The following is a 19,685-nucleotide window of genomic DNA, read 5'->3' as shown; positions in this document are numbered from 1 at the left end:
ATGATCATGAACCTAATAAAACATGAAAAACCATGAAAGTAAATAAAAGTTGGATTGCCTCCCAACAAGCGCTTCTTTAATGTCCTTAGCTGGACCTTGCTGAGCTTTTAATCTAGCTTCAACCTTGAGCACTCTTGCTCAACATTGCCTTCAAGATAGTGCTTGATTCTCTGTCCATTAACAATGAACTTCTTGTCAGAGTCAATATCTTGAAGCTCTACATAACCATATGGTGATACGCTTGTAATCACGTATGGTCCCCTCCACCGGGATTTCAATTTCCCGGGGAATAGCCTGAGTCTAGAGTTGAACCGCAGAACCTTCTGTCCTGGTTCAAAGATTCTAGATGACAGCTTTCTGTCATGCCACTTTTTTTATTTCTCTTTATAAAGCTTGGCATTTTCGAAAGCTGTGAATCTAAACTCCTCTAGCTCATTTAGCTGGAGCAATCTTTTTTCTCCTGCTAATTTGGCATCAAAGTTTAGGAATCTAGTTGCCCAGTAGGCCTTATGTTCCAGTTCCACGGGCAGGTGACATGCCTTACCATACACGAGTTGGTATGGAAAGGTCCCTATAGGGGTCTTGAATGCTGTTCTGTAAGCCCACAGAGCATCATCCAAGCTTCGTGCCCAATCCTTTCTACGGGTATTTACTGTCCGTTCCAGGATTCTCTTTAATTCTCTATTAGAGACTTCAGCTTGCCCATTGGTTTGTGGATGATATGGAGTGGCCACCTTGTGGCGAATTCCATACCGAACCATGGCAGAGTAAAGCAGTTTATTGCAGAAGTGAGTGCTCCCATCACTGATTAGTACTCTAGGAACACCAAACCTGCTAAAGATATGTTTCTGGAGGAACTTCAGCACTGTTTTAGTATCATTGGTGGGTGTGGCAATAGCCTCAACCCATTTTGATACATAGTCAACTGCCACCAGAATATAAGTGTTTGAGTATGATGGTGGGAAAGGTCCCATGAAGTCAATTCCCCATACGTCAAACAACTCAATTTCCAAGATTCCTTGTTGAGGCATGGCGTAACCATGAGGCAGATTACCAGCTCTTTGGCAACTGTCACAGTTACGTACAAACTCTCGGGAATCTTTATAGAGTGTGAGCCAATAGAAGCCACATTGGAGGACCTTGGTGGCTGTTCGCTCACCTCCGAAATGGCCTCCATATTGTGATCCATGGCAGTACCATAGGATCCTCTGTGCTTCTTCTCTAGGCACACACCTACGGATTATTCCGTCTGCACATCTCTTAAAGAGATAGGGTTCATCCCACAAGTAGTACTTTGTATCAGTAATTAATTTCTTCTTTTGTATCCTGTTGTACTCCTTGGGTATGAACCTTGCAGCTTTATAGTTTGCAATATCGGCAAACCATGGTGCTTCCTGAATGGCAAATAAATGCTCATCCGGAAACGTCTCAGAGATCTCAAGAGAGGGGAGGGACGTCCCTTCTACTGGCTCTATCCGGGACAGATGATCAGCCACTTGGTTCTCTGTCCCTTTTCTGTCTCTTATTTCTATATCAAACTCTTGCAGAAGCAACACCCATCTGATGAGCCTGGGTTTTGAATCCTGCTTTGTGAGTAGCTACTTAAGAGCAGCATGATCAGTATACACAATCACTTTTGATCCTACTAAGTATGATCTAAACTTGTCAATGGCGTAAACCACTGCAAGTAATTCTTTTTCTGTGGTTGTGTAATTTTTTTGGGCATCATTTAGAACACGACTGGCGTAATAAATGACATGCAGAAGCTTATCATGCCTCTATCCCAATACTGCACCAATGGCGTGATCACTGGCATCACACATTAGCTCAAATGGTAACGTCCAGTCTGGTGCAGAAATAACTGGTGCTGTGACCAGCTTAGCTTTCAGCGTTTCAAATGCCTGCAGGCACTCTGTGTCAAACACAAATGGCGTGTCAGCAGCTAGCAGATTGCTTAGAGGTTTTGTGATTTTTGAAAAATCCTTTATAAACCTCCTATAGAATCCTGCATGCCCCAGAAAGCTTCTGATTGCCTTAACATTGGCGGGTGGTGGTAATTTTTCAATTACCTCTATTTTTGCTTGATCTACCTCTATTCCCTTGTTTGAGATTTTATGCCCAAGGACAATCCCCTCAGTCACCATGAAGTGACATTTTTTCCAGTTTAAAACTAGGTTGGTCTCTTGGCATCTTTTCAGAACAAGTTTTAGGTGATCAAGACAGGAGCTGAATGAGTCTCCATATACTGAGAAGTCATCCATGAAGACTTCCAGAAAATTTTCCACCATATCAGAGAAAATAGAGAGCATGCATCTCTGGAAGGTTGCAGGCGCATTACATAGCCCAAATGGCATCCTTCTATAAGCAAACACTCCAAATGGACATGTGAATGCTGTTTTCTCTTGATCCTGGGGATTTACTGCGATCTGGTTATAGCCTGAGTAGCCATCCAAAAAGCAGTAATAATCATGACCTGCTAGTCTTTCTAGCATCTGGTCTATGAATGGTAAAGGAAAATGATCCTTTCTGGTGGCTGTATTGAGCCTTCTGTAGTCAATACACATGCGCCACCCTGTAACTGTTCTTGTAGGAACCAGTTCATTTTTTTCATTATGAATCACTATCGTGCCTCCCTTTTTTGGGACGACTTGGACAGGGCTCACCCAGGGGCTATCAGAAATAGGATAAATAATCCCAGCCTCTAGTAATTTGGTGACCTCTTTCTGCACCACTTCTTTCATGGCTGGATTTAGCCGCCTCTGTGGTTGAACCACTGGTTTGGCATTATCCTCCAATAAGATTTTGTGCATGCATCTAGCTGGGCTTATGCCCTTAAGGTCACCTATGGACCACCCAAGAGCTGTCTTGTGTGTCCTTAGCACTTGAATAAGTGCCTCCTCTTCCTGTGAATTTAAAGCAGAGCTTATGATCACTTGAAAAGTGTCACCTTCTCCCAGAAACGCATATTTCAAGGATGGTGGTAATGGCTTGAGCTCGGGTTTAGGAGGTTTTTTCTCTTCCAGAAGAAATTTCAGAGGCTCTTTCATGTCCTCTAAATCCTCTAAATCAGGCTGAACATCTTTAAAGATGTTTTCCAACTCTGATTCAAGACTCTCAGCCATGTTGATCTCTTCTACCAAAGAGTTAATAAGATCAACTTTCATGCAGTCTTTTGATATGTCTGGATGCTGCATGGCTTTGACAGCGTTCAACTTGAATTCATCATCATTGACTCTCAGGGTTATTTCCCCCTGTTGGACATCAATGAGGGATCGTCCAGTTGCTAGGAAGGGTCTTCCTAGAATGAGAGTAGCACTCTTGTGCTCCTCCATTTCCAGCACAACAAAGTCAGTGGGAAAGGCGAATGGCCCAACTCTGACAATCATGTATTCAATCATGCCTGATGGGTATTTAGTGGAACCATCAGCAAGTTGGAGACATATCCGGGTTGGTTTAACTTCTTCAGTTAAGCCAAGCTTTCTGATAGTGGATGCAGGTATTAGGTTGATGCTTGCCCCAAGATCGCATAAAGCTGTCTTGGTGCAATTACCTTCTAATATGCATGGTATCAGAAAACTCCTAGGGTTTTTAAGCTTTTCAGGAAAGCTCTTCAGAATGACTGCACTGCATTCTTCAGTGAGGAGAACTCTTTCTGTTTCTCTCCAATCCTTTTTATGACTCAAGATCTCTTTCATGAACTTGGCATAAGAAGGTATTTGCTCAAGTGCTTCTGCAAATGGAATCTTTATTTCAAGAGTCCTGAGATAATCTGTAAAGCGAGCAAATTGCTTATCTTGCTCCTCTTTCTGAAGTTTTTGAGGATAAGGTATCTTGGCTTTATATTCTTCAACCTTAGTTGCTGTAGATTTACTGCCTACAGAAGTGGTTGAAGAAGCCTTTTTAGAGGGGTTGTTATCAGCATTTGTGTGTGTCTGATCCCTCACTGGCAATTGAGTGCCAGAGTTAGAAACTGGAGTGACGTTAGATGCCAACTCCTTGTCTGTTCCTGGCGTCTGAACGCCAGAATTGTGCCCATTTTGGGTGTTCAGTGCCAGATCCTGCCCATGTTGGGTGTTCAACGCTAGATCCTTGCCCATTTCTGGCGTTGAACGCCAGTTTTGCCTTGTTTCTGGCGTTGAACGCCAGTTTTGGGCATGGTCTCGGCGTTCAACGCCAGCCTTCCACCAATTTTCTGGCGTTTTAGTGCCAGAGTTATTTTTCCCTGGGCTCTTACTATCCTCAGGTGAATTTTGGGTGGTTTGCTCATTTCTTAACTTTTTTCTGCCTTGAGGTGGGGTATTTAATGTTTTCCCACTTCTTAGTTGAACTGCTTGGCATTCTTCTGCTATTTGCCTTGACAGCTGCTGCTTTGTTTGCTTAAACTGTTCGTCCATATGTATATTAGCCATCCTTGTCTCTTGTAACCTGTCTTTAAATTCGGCTAGCTGCTTTGTTAGAAAGTCCAATTGCTGATTGAATTTAGCAGCTTGTTTTACAGGACTGAGTTCAGCAGTTACTGTTTTAACCTCTTCATTCATGGAAGGGTTGCTACTTAAGTACAGATGCTGATTCCTGGCAACTGTATCAATGAGCTCTTGAGCCTCTTCAATTGTCTTTCTCATGTGGACAGATCCACCAGCTGAGTAATCTAGAGACATCTGAGCTCCTTCTGCAAGCCCATAGTAGAAGATGTCTAACTGAACCCACTCTGAAAACATTTCAGAGGGGAATTTTCGTAGCATCTCTCTGTATCTCTCCCAGGCATCATAAAGAGATTCATTATCTCCTTGTTTAAAGCCTTGGATGTCCAGCCTTAGCTGTGTCATCCTTTTTGGAGGGAAATATTGATTCAGGAATTTTTCTGTCAGCTGTTTCCATGTCCTTATGCTGGCCTTAGGTTGGTTATTCAACCACCTCTTAGCTTGATCTTTTACAGCAAATGAAAACAGTAATAGTCTGTAGACATCCTGATCTATTTCTTTATCATGTACTGTGTCAGTAATTTGTAAAAATTGTGCCAGAAACTCTGTAGGTTCTTCCTGTGGAAGACCGGAATACTGGCAATTTTGCTGCACCATGATAATGAGCTGAGGATTCAACTCAAAGCTACTGACTCCAATGGAGGGTATGCAGATGCTACTCCCATATGAAGCAGTAGAGGAGTTAGAATATGACCCCAGAGTCCTCCTGGACTGTTCATTTCCACTTAGATCCATGATGGAGAAAGGGAGATGATGTAAAATAAAAAATATTTTTATTTATTTATTTATTTATTTAGTTATTTCGAAAATGAAATGAATTAAAATAAAATAAATAAAAATTGAGTGAAGATTTTCGAAAAACTGAGGAGAGAGAAAGTGGTTAGGAAGTTTTGAAAAGGATATGATGATTTTAAAAAAAAATTTTAAATTTTGAAATAAAAATCTGAATTTTAAAAATATATTTTGAAAATTTGTTTTTTTTTTTTTTAAATAGAGAGAAAATATATTTTTTATTTTTAAGAGGAAAGAGAAAAATAATAAGATAGCACAAGACTTAAAATTTTTAGATCTAATGCTCCTTATTTTCGAAAATTTTGGAGGGAAAATACCAAGGAACACCAAACTTAAAAATTTTAAGATCAAGACACAAGAAAAACTCAAGAACACTTTGAAGACTCACAAGAATACAAGAACATGAAGGAAGAACACCAAACTTAAAATTTTTTGGAAAACCAAAATAAATTTTCAAAAAATTTAAGAAAAATCAACAAGAAAACACCAAACTTAAAGTTTGGCACAAAATTTAATAGAGAAATTATTATTTATGAAAAAGAAGATTTTGAAAAGAATATAAAAGATTCTAACCCAATTACCAAGAACACAGACTAACGCTCTAGCCAAATGAGTTATGAATGTAACACTTGTTTTGAAAAAGTATTTTTATTATTATTAATTTTTTTTTTGAAAAAGATTTTAAGAAAAGGAAAATAAGGATTCTAAAATTTTAACACGACAACAATAAGAGACTCTAAACCAAAAAGAAAAATTTTCCTAATCTAAGAAACAAAATAAACCGTCAGTTGTTCAAACACGAACAATCCCCGGCAACGGCGCCAAAAACTTGGTACACAAATTGTGAATCACACTTTTCACAACTCGTACCACTGACCAGCAAGTGCACTGGGTCGTCCAAGTAATACCTCACGTGAGTAAGGGTCGAATCCCACGGAGATTGTTGGTTTGAAGCAATCTATGGTTATCTTGTAAATCTTAGTCAGGAAGTCAATTATATTTATCAGTTGAATTGCAAATAAACAAGAGAGCATGGATTAAAGGTTACTTGTTATGCAGTAATGGAGAATATGTTGGAGTTTTGGAGATGCTTTGTCTTCTGAATCTCTGCTTTCCTCTGTCTTCTTGTTCATGCACGCACGTCCTCCTATGGCAAGCTGTGTGTTGGTGGATCACCATTGTCAATGGCTATCTTCCATCCTTCCAGTGAAAACTACGCTCACGCGCTCTGTCACAGCACGGCTAATCACCGGTTGGTTCTCGATCTGGTTGGAATAGAATCCCTTGATTCCTTTGCGTTTGTCACTAACTCCCAGCCTTCAGGAGTTTGAAGCTCGTCACAGTCATTCAGTCCTTGAATCCTACTCGGAATACCACAGACAAGGTTTAGACTTTCCGGATTCTCATGAATGCCGCCATCAATTCTAGCTTATACCACGAAGATTCTGATTAAGAGATCTAAGAGATACTCATTCAATCTGATATAGAACAGAGGTGGTTGTCAGGCACACGTTCATGGATTGAGAATGGTGATGAGTGTTACAGATCATCACCTTCATCACAGTTAAGCGCGAATGAACATCTTAGATAGGAACAAGCGTGTTTGAATAGAAAACAGAAATACTTGCATTAATTTATCGAGACACAGCAGAGCTCCTCACCCCCAACAATGGAGTTTAGAGACTCATGCCGTAAAGAGTACAAAGTTCAGATCTAAAATGTCATGAGATCCAAAATAAGTCTCTAAAAGTTGTTTAAATACTAAACTAGTAGCCTAGGTTTACAAAAAATGAGTAAACTATAGCAGATGGTATAGAGATCCACTTATGGGGCCCACTTGGTGTGTGCTGGGGCTGAGATTTAAGCAATTCACGTGCAGAGGCCATTTGTGGAGTTGAACGCCAGTTTTTGTGCCAGTTTGGGCGTTCAACTCCAGCTTTTGATCCTTTTCTGGCACTAGACGCCAGAATTGGGCAGAGAACTGGCGTTGAACGCCAGTTTACGTCATCTATCCTTGTGCAAAGTATGGACTATTATATATTGCTGGAAAGCCCTGGATGTCTACTTTCCAACGCAATTGGAAGCATGCCATTTTGAGTTCTGTAGCTCCAGAAAATCCACTTTGAGTGCAGGGAGGTCAGAATCCAACAGCATCAGTAGTCCTTTTTCAGCCTGAATCAGATTTTTGCTCAGCTCCTTCAATTTCAGCCAGAAAAATATCTGAAATTACAGAAAAACACACAACTCATAGTAAAGTCCAGAAATATGAATTTTTCCTAAAAACTAATGAAAATAAACTAAAAACTAACTAAAACATACTAAAAGCTATATGAAATTAACCCCAAAAAGCGTATAAAATATCCGCTCATCAGACCACCATACTCACAAGCCCCTTTCCACCAATCACCTCCATATGACCCTAACCCGTATCCACCATACCAACCACCTGATGAGCCAAATGAACCATACACAGAACCACCACATTTCCAACACAACTACTCTCATGAACCACCACCTCAATATTCACCATCTCCATATCATTATCAAGATAAACCACCTTCCTATTATGAACCCTCTCTCCCAACCAATGAATCCTCATATCCACCCCAACCTCCAATGGATGACAGACTTCGTGTTATTCTTCAAAGGCAAGAAAGGATGAATAAGAGTGTGCTAAATTTCGCGGCCGCCTTAGGCGAGTTAGTAAATATAATAGCTTCCCAATATCTGAGCACTCAAAGAACTCCCATGGCTACATGTGGAAAAACAAAAGAAGAGCAAAGTATGAAGGAGACACTAGAAACTTCGGTGGACAATGAGAAACATGGCTTTGTATTGGAACAAGTGGAGGAAGCCATAATAGTTGCAGAGGAAAAAGTGGTTGAAGACTTAGGAGATGCTGAACCTCCATGGGAAAGTCAGGTTATAAAACCTCCTTCCAAGGCAATTGAAATTGATGCTGAGGAGGGTGTACAACCTCCAATGCATATCATGACTAAGGACTTGGAAGAGGTCGATCAAGAGATGGAGATTAAAGAAGAAGAACCACAGCCTCCCATGCCCTCGGTAAGCAATAAAGAAGAGATTGAATTGAAGAAAAGCTACCAAGAGGAAGAGGTTGAAATTAAAGAAGTTTACAAAGAGGTGGAAGTTGTCAAAGAGCACAAGGGAGTGGAGCTTGAGATCACCTTGCCAAAGTTATTGGAGACCCCTCCCCCTAAGTTTCCATCATCCTTCACAACATTCAAGTGGGTAAAATTCGTATCCCTTAGCTTTCTAATTCCACTTGAATATGGGCTATTGGAGACGGATGGTCAACTTAGAACTCTTTGTGGCATTAAGAGTAAGAGGAAGATGGTCAGTGGTAAGAATTGTCCTGCAAGGTTCATTATGGTTGGAAGCTTTAAGTTTAAACACAAAGGTTGGTGTAAAGCTCAACTGAATGGGTCTAGGAAGTTGGTTGGCCGCTTTAGTGAGAATTCAGATTGCTTGCCACCCGTATAGAATCATGATGATCAACAAGAAGACGGGTGCAATAGCAAGGTTTGGGATCCTAGAATCTGTTCTGACATCCAACACCCCGGGAGCCTAAGAATCTGTTTGAAGCTGCTCAAAGGCTTTACGTGCCTAGTTTGGGATCCCGGAGACCATTGGAATCACAAACATTGGTGGAGATTCTTGGATGAGTTTAAGCACAAGCCACCATAACAGGAAGCTTACCAAATGTCCAACTTAAGGACTTTAACTAAAAGTGCTAGGCGGGAGACAACCCACCATGGTATGATTGTTCCTTTTTCATTCTTTATTTAATTTTATTCGTTTTCAAGTTTTATTTTATTATATTGAACCTGGAGTTTTGCATAACATTCATATTAGCATTGAATTCTGCATACTGCATTATTTAAAAAAAAAAACACGCACGCGACGCGGCAGCGTCGCTGACACGTCCGCGCCACCAGTGCAATGTGAAGGAAAGAAAACGAATAGAAAGTCACACGAGAGCGTGGCTGGAGGCGCGCCTTTAGCCTAATTTGACCCCACGCGACCGCGTCGCTGACGCATCCGCATCATATGGGAAACATGCCTCCCACGCGATCGCGTCACCCACGCGGTCGCGTGATCTGTAAAATCGACGTAAAGGGGTGTATGGCAGTAAGTTGGGCTGGAATGGGGCTGGAATGGTGCTAGACGCACAAGCCCTACGACGCGTCCGCGTACCCCACGCGTCCGCGTCGCCCTCCAATCTTGGCCATCCATGCGATTGCGTCAACGACGCGACCGCGTCACCCAAAAATTTGGCGAAAAGAGTTTCGAACAGAGAGTTGTGTGAACGCGAGGTGGTGCACGAAATTGTGATCTCCAGGCTCGAACAAATCCTGGTAATGGCTCCAAAGCTTGGTGCTCTGATCTTAATTCATAATTGTCACAACTTCGATACAACTAACCAGCAAGTGCACTGGGTCGTCCAAGTAATACCTTACGTGAGTAAGGGTCGAATCCCACGGAGATTGTTGGTATGAAGCAAGCTATGGTCACCTTTTAAATCTCAGTCAGGCAGATATAAAGTGATAATGGTGTTTTTGAATATTATATAATAAAATAGGGATAGAGATACTTATGTAAATCATTGGTAGGAATTTCAGATAAGCGAATGGAGATACTTTCGTTCCTCTGAACCTGTGCTTTCCTGCTATCTTCATCCAATCAGTCTTACTCCTTTCCATGGCTGGCTTTATGCAAGGGCATCACCGTTGTCAGTGGCTACATCCCCTCCTCTCAGTGAATAATATGCTCACGCACCCTGTCACGGCACGGCTATTCATCTGTCGGTTCTCGATCATGCTAGAATAGGATTCACCCTCCTTTTGCGTCTGTCACTAACGCCCAACAATCGCGAGTTTGAAGCTCGTCACAGTCATTCAATCATTGAATCCTACTCAGAATACCACAGACAAGGTTTAGACCTTCCGGATTCTCTTGAATGCCGCCATCATTCTAGCTTACGCCACGAAGATTCTGGTTAGGAGATCTAAGAGATACTCATTCTAGCTTAATTCATGTAGAACAGAAGTGTTTGTCAGGCACGCGTTCATAAGGGAGAAGGATGATGAGCGTCACACATAATCATCACCTTCATCACGTTCTTGGGTGCGAATGGATATCTTAGAAGAGAAATAAGATGAATTGAATAGAAAACAGTAGTACTTTGCATTAATCTTTGAGGAACAGCAGAGCTCCACACCTTAATCTATGGAGTGTAGAAACTCTACCGTATGAAAATACATAAGTGAAGGTCCAGGCATGGCCGAGATGGCCAGCCCCCAAAACGTGATCACAGGATCAAAATACAATCCAGGATGCCTAATACAATAGTAAGAGGTCCTATTTATAATAAACTAGTCACTAGGGTTTACATGAGTAAGTAATTGATGAATAAATCCACTTCCGGGGCCCACTTGGTGTGTGTTTGGGCTGAGCCTAAGTGTTGCACGTGCAGAGGCTATTTGTGGAGTTGAACGCCAGTTTCTGTGCCAGTTTGGGCGTTCAACTCTGGTTTTGGATCCTTATCTGGCGCTGGACGCCAGATTTGGGCAGAAGGCTGGCGTTGAACGCCAGTTTACGTCGTCTATTCTTGGCCAAAGTATGGACTATTATATATTGCTGGAAAGCCCTGGATGTCTACTTTCCAACGCAATTGGAAGCGCGCCATTTCGAGTTCTGTAGCTCCAAAAAATCCACTTTGAGTGCAAGGAGGTCAGAATCCAACAGCATCAGCAGTCCTTTTTCAACCTCTGAATCTGATTTCTGCTCAAGTCCCTCAATTTCAGCCAGAAAATACCTGAAATCACAGAAAAACACACAAACTCATAGTAAAGTCCAGAAATGTGAATTTAACATAAAAACTAATGAAAACATCCCTAAAAGTAACTAGATCCTACTAAAAACATACTAAAAACAATGCCAAAAAGCGTATAAATTATCCGCTCATCACGAGGCTCCACTCGCGCCAATCGCACATATCAGGCCACGCGATCGCGTGACCCACGCGTCCGCGTCACCTGACCTTATCGCGCACCACGCGACCGCGTCACCCATACGTCCGCGTCGCCTGCGCCGCACAACTTATCCAGATCAGCCAATTATCTTATCTTTTCTTCCCCAATCCTAATTTCTTCTATCTTTTCTTCTTTCTTCTTTCTTTCTTACTTTATTTCTTTCCCTTCTCATTCTTCTTATCTTTTATTTTATTTTATTTATTTGCATACTTTCATTCATTACATTTTAATTTTGTATATTTTTATTTTCTTTTCTAAATTTATTATTTTACCATTTGTGTTCAATTGTTCTTATTCAACTGTTATATCTTTTCTGGTATTATCTTAGTGCTTATGACTTGTTTTATTCTGATTGGGTAACATTATTTAAATCAATGCTAATCTTTTATAATACTTGCACTTCATTTGCATTGACATGAACTTATATTGATATTTTCATTACCCACACTCCTCCCCTTTGTTGCAATTTCTGTATCACTGATATGCCATGTGCTTCTATTATTTTCTCACGAACATGTTGAAGCTTCCATGTAAATGAGACCCTTATCATCTGGCATTAATACCCATATTTTATTTATTTTCAATCTTTTGGGTTACTGTTCTTCTTTTTCTCTTCTTTTAGGCTGGCCACCGAAGACGGAAAAAGAGAAAATTCTAAAAAGGGAGACAAACAAGTCCATCTGCACAATCCTTGAAGAAAGCATCAGTTGAAACAACCCGTCCACCTGCACATCTCAGCATGCACCGAGGACGGTGCAATCTTTAAGTGTGGGGAGGTCGATACCGACTTCCAGGGGTTAGCTACCTTCTTTTCAAACACCATTGTTTTATTTTCTTTATTAGTTCATTGTTGCATTGCATGTGTAGTTGATTTTGTGCATATTTTACCACTTGGTTGAAAGTAATATTTTCTTTTTCAAGAAACCTTTTAGAGTATTCCACTAATTTAAATCAAAACTTGTGTTAAAACTTGTTTGAAGTTGTATTTGGAACATGATTTTTAAGCTAAAGAACACACAACCTGTGAGATTTTGAGCTTATTTATATGGTTACATTATTTAACTATAAATATTTTATTCTTGTGTGTTTACTTCTCTATGATTGTAATCTTTATTTTGTTCCATTCTATATGTCCAATGTTTAATGTGTTACATGCTTGCATATGATTGAGGCCATTATTTGATTTTAGATCACTTATCCCAAATAAGCCTACCCTTTAAATCACCCTTGTCAGCCACCTTGAGCCTTTTAATCCCCATTTATTCTGTATTTTACCACATTACTAGCCTTAAGCAGAAAAACAAATTAAAAAATCCCAAGTGAATCTTTGGTTAGCTTAAGATAGAAATTGTGCATCAATTAAGTGTGGGGAAATTGTGGGAACATGGGTTAATAAGGGAATGTATCATGTTTCTAATTATTTGAATATTGGGAATTTGGGAACCTACTCATGAAAAACCAAAATAGAAAAATAATAGAAAATCCATGTGCATTGATAAGTTATGTTTATTTCTCAACAAAAAAAAAAGAAAAAAAAAAATAAAAAAATATTCAATAAATAAGTAAATAAATAAGGGGACAAAATTACTCCAATGCTAAGTTAATAAAAAGATCAATGCACATGTGATAAAAGTAAAGAAATATCAGAATTTTGGTACATGAGTATGAGAATTATACAAAAGTGAAAATTTTGGGTAGCTAAGCATGAATTTAAAAATATATAGAGTGTGTATATAGGTGAGAGCTTAGGTTAGTCAAGGATTCAATTTATAGCTCACTTAGCCATATATATACCATCACCCTTACCTTGGCCCCATTACAAACTTGAAAAGACCTCATGATGTTTGCATTGGTACATTAAATACTTGTTGATTAGTTAGATGAAGAACAAGGTTTAGAAAGCATGATTAGAGAAGAGTAGAGTGAATTACCCTATACACTTGAGAGATTAGAGTGCATATACACTACCAGTGAGGGTTCAATGCTTGATTCTATGTTCCCTGCTTTCATGAGCTATCTTCTTACAAGTTTACTTGTCTTTTATTGTATAATTTAGATTAGTGGAATTTGATTTATATTTGTCTTGGAGAACTTATTTACTTTTGACCAAGTAGGTAGAAATATTTTTGCATTTAGTTGCATTCATATAGATAGGTTGCATTTCATATTAATCTACCATTCCTCTTCATTCCCTTATAGCTTCTCTTGAGCTTAGCATGAGGACATGCTATTGTTTAAGTGTGGGGAGGTTGATAAACCACTATTTTATGGTTTATCTTGTGTTTAATTGAGTGGATTTTATCAACTCTTTACCTACTTACTCATACTATTTGTATGGTTTTACATTTGCCTTCCTAATTATGTGCTTTGATTGAAAACATGCTTCTTTGGCCTTAAGTTTCCTATGTTTAAATCCTCTCTTATTACCATTAGATGCCTTGATATGTGTGTTAAGCGATTTCAGAGATTACAGGACAGGAATGGCTCAGAGGATGGAAAGGAAGCATGCAAAAGTGGAAGGAATACAAGAAGTTGGAGAAATAGCTAAGCTGTCCAACCTGACCTCTTTGCACTCAAACGGCTATAACTTTAGCTATAGAGGTCCAAACGACGCGGTTCTAGTTGTGTTGGAAAGCTAACGTCCGGGGCTTTGATTTTATATATAATATGTTATATTTTCCGTGACGCTAGGTGACGCGAACGCATGCTCCACGCGGCCGCGTCGCAATGACAAAAAATCAGCGTGTTTGAATTCGCAACCAGCGAATTCTGGGCTGTTTTCGACCCAGTTTTCGGCTCAGAAAACACAGATTAGAGGCTATAAAGTGGGGGAATGCATCCATTCATAATCAAGCTTTCATATTCACAATTTTAGGAGTAGATGTAGTTTTTTAGAGAGAGAGAGAGGTTCTCTCCTCTCTCTTAGGATTTAGTTTTAGGATTTAGGATTATTTCTTCTTCATCACAGGTTCAATGTTCCTTTTATTTATTTTCCTAATTTGATTTATGAACTTTTCCATGTTACATGTGATATCTTTATTAGTGCTAATTGAGGTATTTCAGATTTATGATTGTTCTCTCTTTTATTTATGATATAAATAATTTGAATTTTTCCCTTTTGGCTTTGGTTGAGTCATTGGAGACACTTGAGTTATCAAACTCATTGTTGATTGAAAATTGGAATTCTTCAAGAATTAATTCAGGTTCCAATAACTCTAACTTTTCCCAAGGAAAGACTAGGACTTGAGGAATCAGAATTAATTCATCCACTTAACTTACCTTCATAGTTAGAGGTTAACAAGGTGGGAGAAAAATCCAATTCTCATTACAATTGATAAGGATAACCAGGATAGGACTTCCAGTTTTAATACCTTGCCAAGAGTTTATTTTATTATTACTATTTTTCTTCAGTTCAACATACTGCTTCCTTACTTTCAAAACCCCCAATTTACAAACTCATAACCAATAATAAGAACATACCTCCTTGCAATTCCTTGAGAAGACGACCCGAGGTTTAAATACTCGGTTATCAATCTTAAAGGGATTTGTTACTTGTGACAACCAAACGTTTGTAAGAAAGGTTGATTGCTTGGTTTAGTAACTATACTTGCAACGAGAGTCTACTATAACTTCTAAACCATCAATCTTCAGTTCTTCAGTTGTATATAGATGCTTTCTTGGAAATTGATTTAATTAGACTATTTAAATACATATAGATAGTTAGATAGTATAGTTACATACATATAGGTAGATTGCATATAGTTAGTTACATTGAATAATTGTTGATTCCCCTTCTTATCCTCCTTTAGCATAGCGTGAGGACATGCTATTGTTTAAGTATGGGGATGTGATGAATCCATATTTCACGGTATTTATTTGCTTTAATTAGGTGGATTTCATTGACTTTTCTTGCACTTACCCATTGAAATAGCATGCTTTTATGAATTATTTCCTAATTGTGCTTAATTGTGAAAAAATGCTTTTCATTCTTAAATTGCCAATTTTAATTCACTTTTCTCCCATTCGATGCCTTGATATGTTTTCTTGAGTGATTTAAGATTTTGAAGGCAAGAATGGCTTGAGAAAGTGGAAGGAAAGCATACAAAGTGGAAGAATTCAAGAAATGAAGAATTTGGAAAGCTGTCCCTCCTGACCTCTCGGTATTAAATTGGTCATAACTTGAGCTACAGAGGTCCAAATGAGGCAGTTCTAGCGGCATTGGAAAGCTAACGTCCGGGGCTTCAAAATGATATACAATTTGCTATAGTGGACAGATGCAAGCTTGTGGACTATGTCGGTAAAGATTTTCTAGACAAAGTTGCATTGCAAGTATAGCTCTACCAATAACAATCCTCGATGATCAAATTTAGAGAGGGATTTGGTTGTCACAAGTTCAACCCCAATAGAAATAACCGAATTATTCAAACCTCAGGTCGTCTCACAAGGAATGGGCAAACATGTGCTTCAATATTGGTTAGAATTCCGGGGTTGTAAGTCATGAGCAAGAAAATAAAATGGGAATCCTAACAATATGGGAATCTTGCAAGTACGCGTGCGCGTCGATAGGAATCCTCTGATCCGCGTGGATGTGTCCATCCTTGCGTGCCGCTTCCAGCCGTCCTCATCTATGCGTGCGCGTGGAGTTCGCGTGCGCGCCAATGCTGATTTTCCCAAAATTCAATCTTCATGTTCCTCCCTTTTGTGCATGCTTTCTTCCTCTCTTCTAGGCCATTCCTACCCTATAATTCCTAAAATCACTCAACAAATACATCACGGCATCGAATGGCAATAGAAGAGGATTAAAGTATGGCAATTTTAAGGCAAAATAAGCATGTTTTTCATCATGGAGCAATATTAGGAAGTGAACACAAAACCATGCATTTCTTGTGAATAAGTTTGAGAAATATTGACAAAACCCCCCAAATTCTACAGGTTAGAAAACAGCAAGTGTGCGGATGCACACATCTTTGCGTCCGCACAGGTCCTAGCACGTGAGCTCATTAACTGCAAACCACTGGGGCGATTTCTGGGCCCCCAAAACCCAATCCAACTCATTTCTGAAGCTATTTCAAGCCAAATTAAAGAGGGATGAAGGGGGGGAGCAATTAGGGTTAGATTTTAGTCATGTAATTTTCTAGAGAGAGAAGCTCCCTCTTTTCTCTAGAACTAGGGTTTCTTAGTTTAATTTCCTTGTAATTGCTACTTTTAATTTTTGTTTTAATCTAGTTTCTTCCACCTTTCTTTGTTCTATTGTCATAATTTCCTTGTTTATCTTGTTAATTTCTCATTTTAGTTGTCTTTTATGTTTATGCACACTCTTGTCACTTTAATTTACATTCAATGTAATTTTATGTTTCATGTCATTTATTGCTTTATTGAGTTGCTTCTTTATTTCCCTTGCTTAGTAGTTGTAGCATTTATTATTTCTTGTCATTTTACCATACTTTCTTTACATGCCCACCATGTGTTTGACAAAATGCTTGGTTGGATTTTTACTTAGTTTTTTACACTCTTGGTTGAGAAATTGTGTAGTTTGGGTGAACTTGAGTGGTGGATGTCTATTCCACATTGTGTGAGAGTTCTTAATTAATTTGATTTCCCTTGACTCTAAGTGACCTACTAGTGTTGACTTAGGACTTAGGGATTGAGATTAATTATGCCTAGTTGACTTATTCTCGATGTAGGGTTGACTAATTGGGATTAATTCACACACAATTAGCTTTCAATTTCCATTTTCATTGCCTTTGCTTGCCTTCATTTAATTTCTTGCATGTTGAGCTACCTTCCTTGCATTTTACATTTCTTGCCAATTGCAATCATCAAACTTCCTTGCTTCCCTCATAGCCAACAATTGAGCATTTCATTGCAATTTTTAGGGAGAACGACCCGAGGTTTAATTACTCTCGGTTATTTCAATTTGAATTTAACATTTGATTATGAGAATTCATTGTTGGTTTGGACTATGCTACCAACGAATTGATTCTTGTTTTGATTGATTCTAAACCGGCAATAATTCTCTACATCAATGAAATTGGGTTGAAATGGCTCCAATTGGTTTCCCTTGCGGTTGAGAAGAGATTTGTTTGAATTACAAGTTCTGGTGCTTCAAGTTGGAGTCAATATTTGAGGGCCAACATTGACTCAAATGCCTTTCAAAAAAAACCAAATGAATCTGCTGTCATTGGCATTTGACTCAACGTTGGAGGGCCAACGTTCTTCTATCCACACGTACGCGTGCACCACCCATGCGTGTGAAGTCTCTGATTTTGCTTGTTCACGCGTGCGTGTACACCACGCTTACACTTGCATTGCCAGTTTTCCCATCCACACGTGCGCGTGCTGTACGCATACGCTTGGATGCAAAAATCCCATTTTCCATATTTAAAAACATGTAGAAGAGCATTGGCCTCAGCGTTGGACTGGCAACGTTCCTTCCAACGTTGGCCAATCCACGCTTACGCGTGAATTGCCCTTTTTCCTATCGACGTGTACGCGTCACTGACGGATAAGCGTGGATTCAAGTTTTTCAATTCCAAATTCTGGGCTTGGCATCGCAGTCGTTGGAGGCAGTATTTGAGGCAACGTTGGACCTCCAACGTTCTCTTGTGACGCGTACGCATGACTCACACTTGCGCGCGAATATAGAAATTTTCCTTTTTCACGAGATGCGTACGCGTCGCTCCAAAAATCTTTAGCTCTAGAATTGAACATTTTATCACAACGTTGGGGCCACTATTTTGTGGTACATTTTGTACTTAATTGAGTGGATTTTATCCACTAAACTCACACTTATTCATAAAATTGCATGTTTTACATTTTCCTTCTTAATTATGTGCTATGATTGAAAACATGCTTCTTTGGCCTTAAAATTGTTAATTATTAATCCTCTCTTATTACCATTCGATGCCGGGATCTGTGCGTAAAGTGTTTTCAGGCTTTATAGGGCAGGAGTGGCTTAGAGGATAGAAAGGAAGCTTGCAAAAATATAAGGAACACAAGAAATAAAGGAGACAACCAGCGAGGATTGACGCGTGCGCGTACCTGACGCGTACGCGTGAATTGCAGTTTGCACGACGATGCGTGCGCGTACCTAACGCGTACGCGTGACTAGCGCAGAAGACAAGCGACGCGTACGCGTGACTGACACGTACGCGTGAGCAGGATTTTTGTCAATCGACGCGCACGCATGACTGATGCATATGCGTGACATGCACTACCTGCAGAAATCGCAGAAAATGATGGGGGCAATTTTGGGCTGAGTTTGGACCCAGTTTTCAGCCCAAATACACAGACTAAAGCTAGGGGACAAGCAAAGACTCAAGACACAACATTCATTCACAAAATTTTAGGTTTTAGATGTAGTTTCTAGAGAGAGAGGCTCTCTCCTCTCTCTAGGTTTTAGGATTTCTCTTAGTTTTAGGTTTATTTCTTCTCAATTCTAGGTTCAATGTTCCTTTAATTTAGTTTCTCTTTTACTTTTATTTATTCTAGCATTCTAGTTTATTTATTTTCCCAATTTGGTTTATGAGCTCCATGTTAGATTTGATTTCTTTATTTAATGCAATTTGAGATATTTCATATTTATGATTTTAATTTAGCTTTTTACATTCTTAGCTTTGGTTGAGTAATTGGAGACGCTTGAGTTATCAAACTCCTTTGTTGATTGATAATTGGAAGTTGCTGGTTGATTTGGATCCCTCTAAAGCTAGTCTTTCCTTAGGACTTGACTAGGACTTGAGGAATCAAATTGATTAGTCCACTTGGCTTTCCTTTATTTGGTAAGGGTTAACTAAGTGGGAGTAATGAACAATTCTCATCACAATTGATAAGGATAACTAGGATAGGACGTCTAGTTTTCATACCTTGCCAAGAGTTTTTCTAGTTATTAATTTACTTTCTTACAATTTACATTCCTTGTTCAACCTTTCAAAAACCCAGAAAGATACAATCTCATAACCAATAATAAATACACCTCCCTGTAATTCCTTGAGAGACGACCCGAGGTTTAAATACTTTGGTTTAATTTTATTGGGTTTGCTTTAGTGACAACCAAATATTTTTGTGAAAGGATTCTTTGTTTGTTTAGAAACTATACTAGAAACGAGGATTTATTTGTGAATTCTTTACTAGCAAAAATCCGATCATCAAAATGGCGCCGTTGCTGTGGAATTGCAAACGTGTGCCTTATTATTGGTTATTGTAAATATTTGCTTTTTCGTTTCTTTATTAGTATTTCTAGTTTTAGGAGTTTATTTTCATTAATTTTTATTAGTTTTTGTTTTTACTTGCTACTATGAATTCTCACCCCTTTCGCTATGAGTTTAGTTCAAATTATGTTGCAGGGAGTGGATGCTGT

Source organism: Arachis ipaensis, chromosome B8, assembly GCF_059453495.1.
Source record: "Arachis ipaensis isolate K30076 ecotype BB chromosome B8, ASM5945349v1, whole genome shotgun sequence".
NCBI classification, from domain to species: Eukaryota; Viridiplantae; Streptophyta; class Magnoliopsida; order Fabales; family Fabaceae; genus Arachis; species Arachis ipaensis.
The sequence above is the reverse complement of the archived record's forward strand: the minus strand, read 5'-3'. Positions refer to the sequence as shown.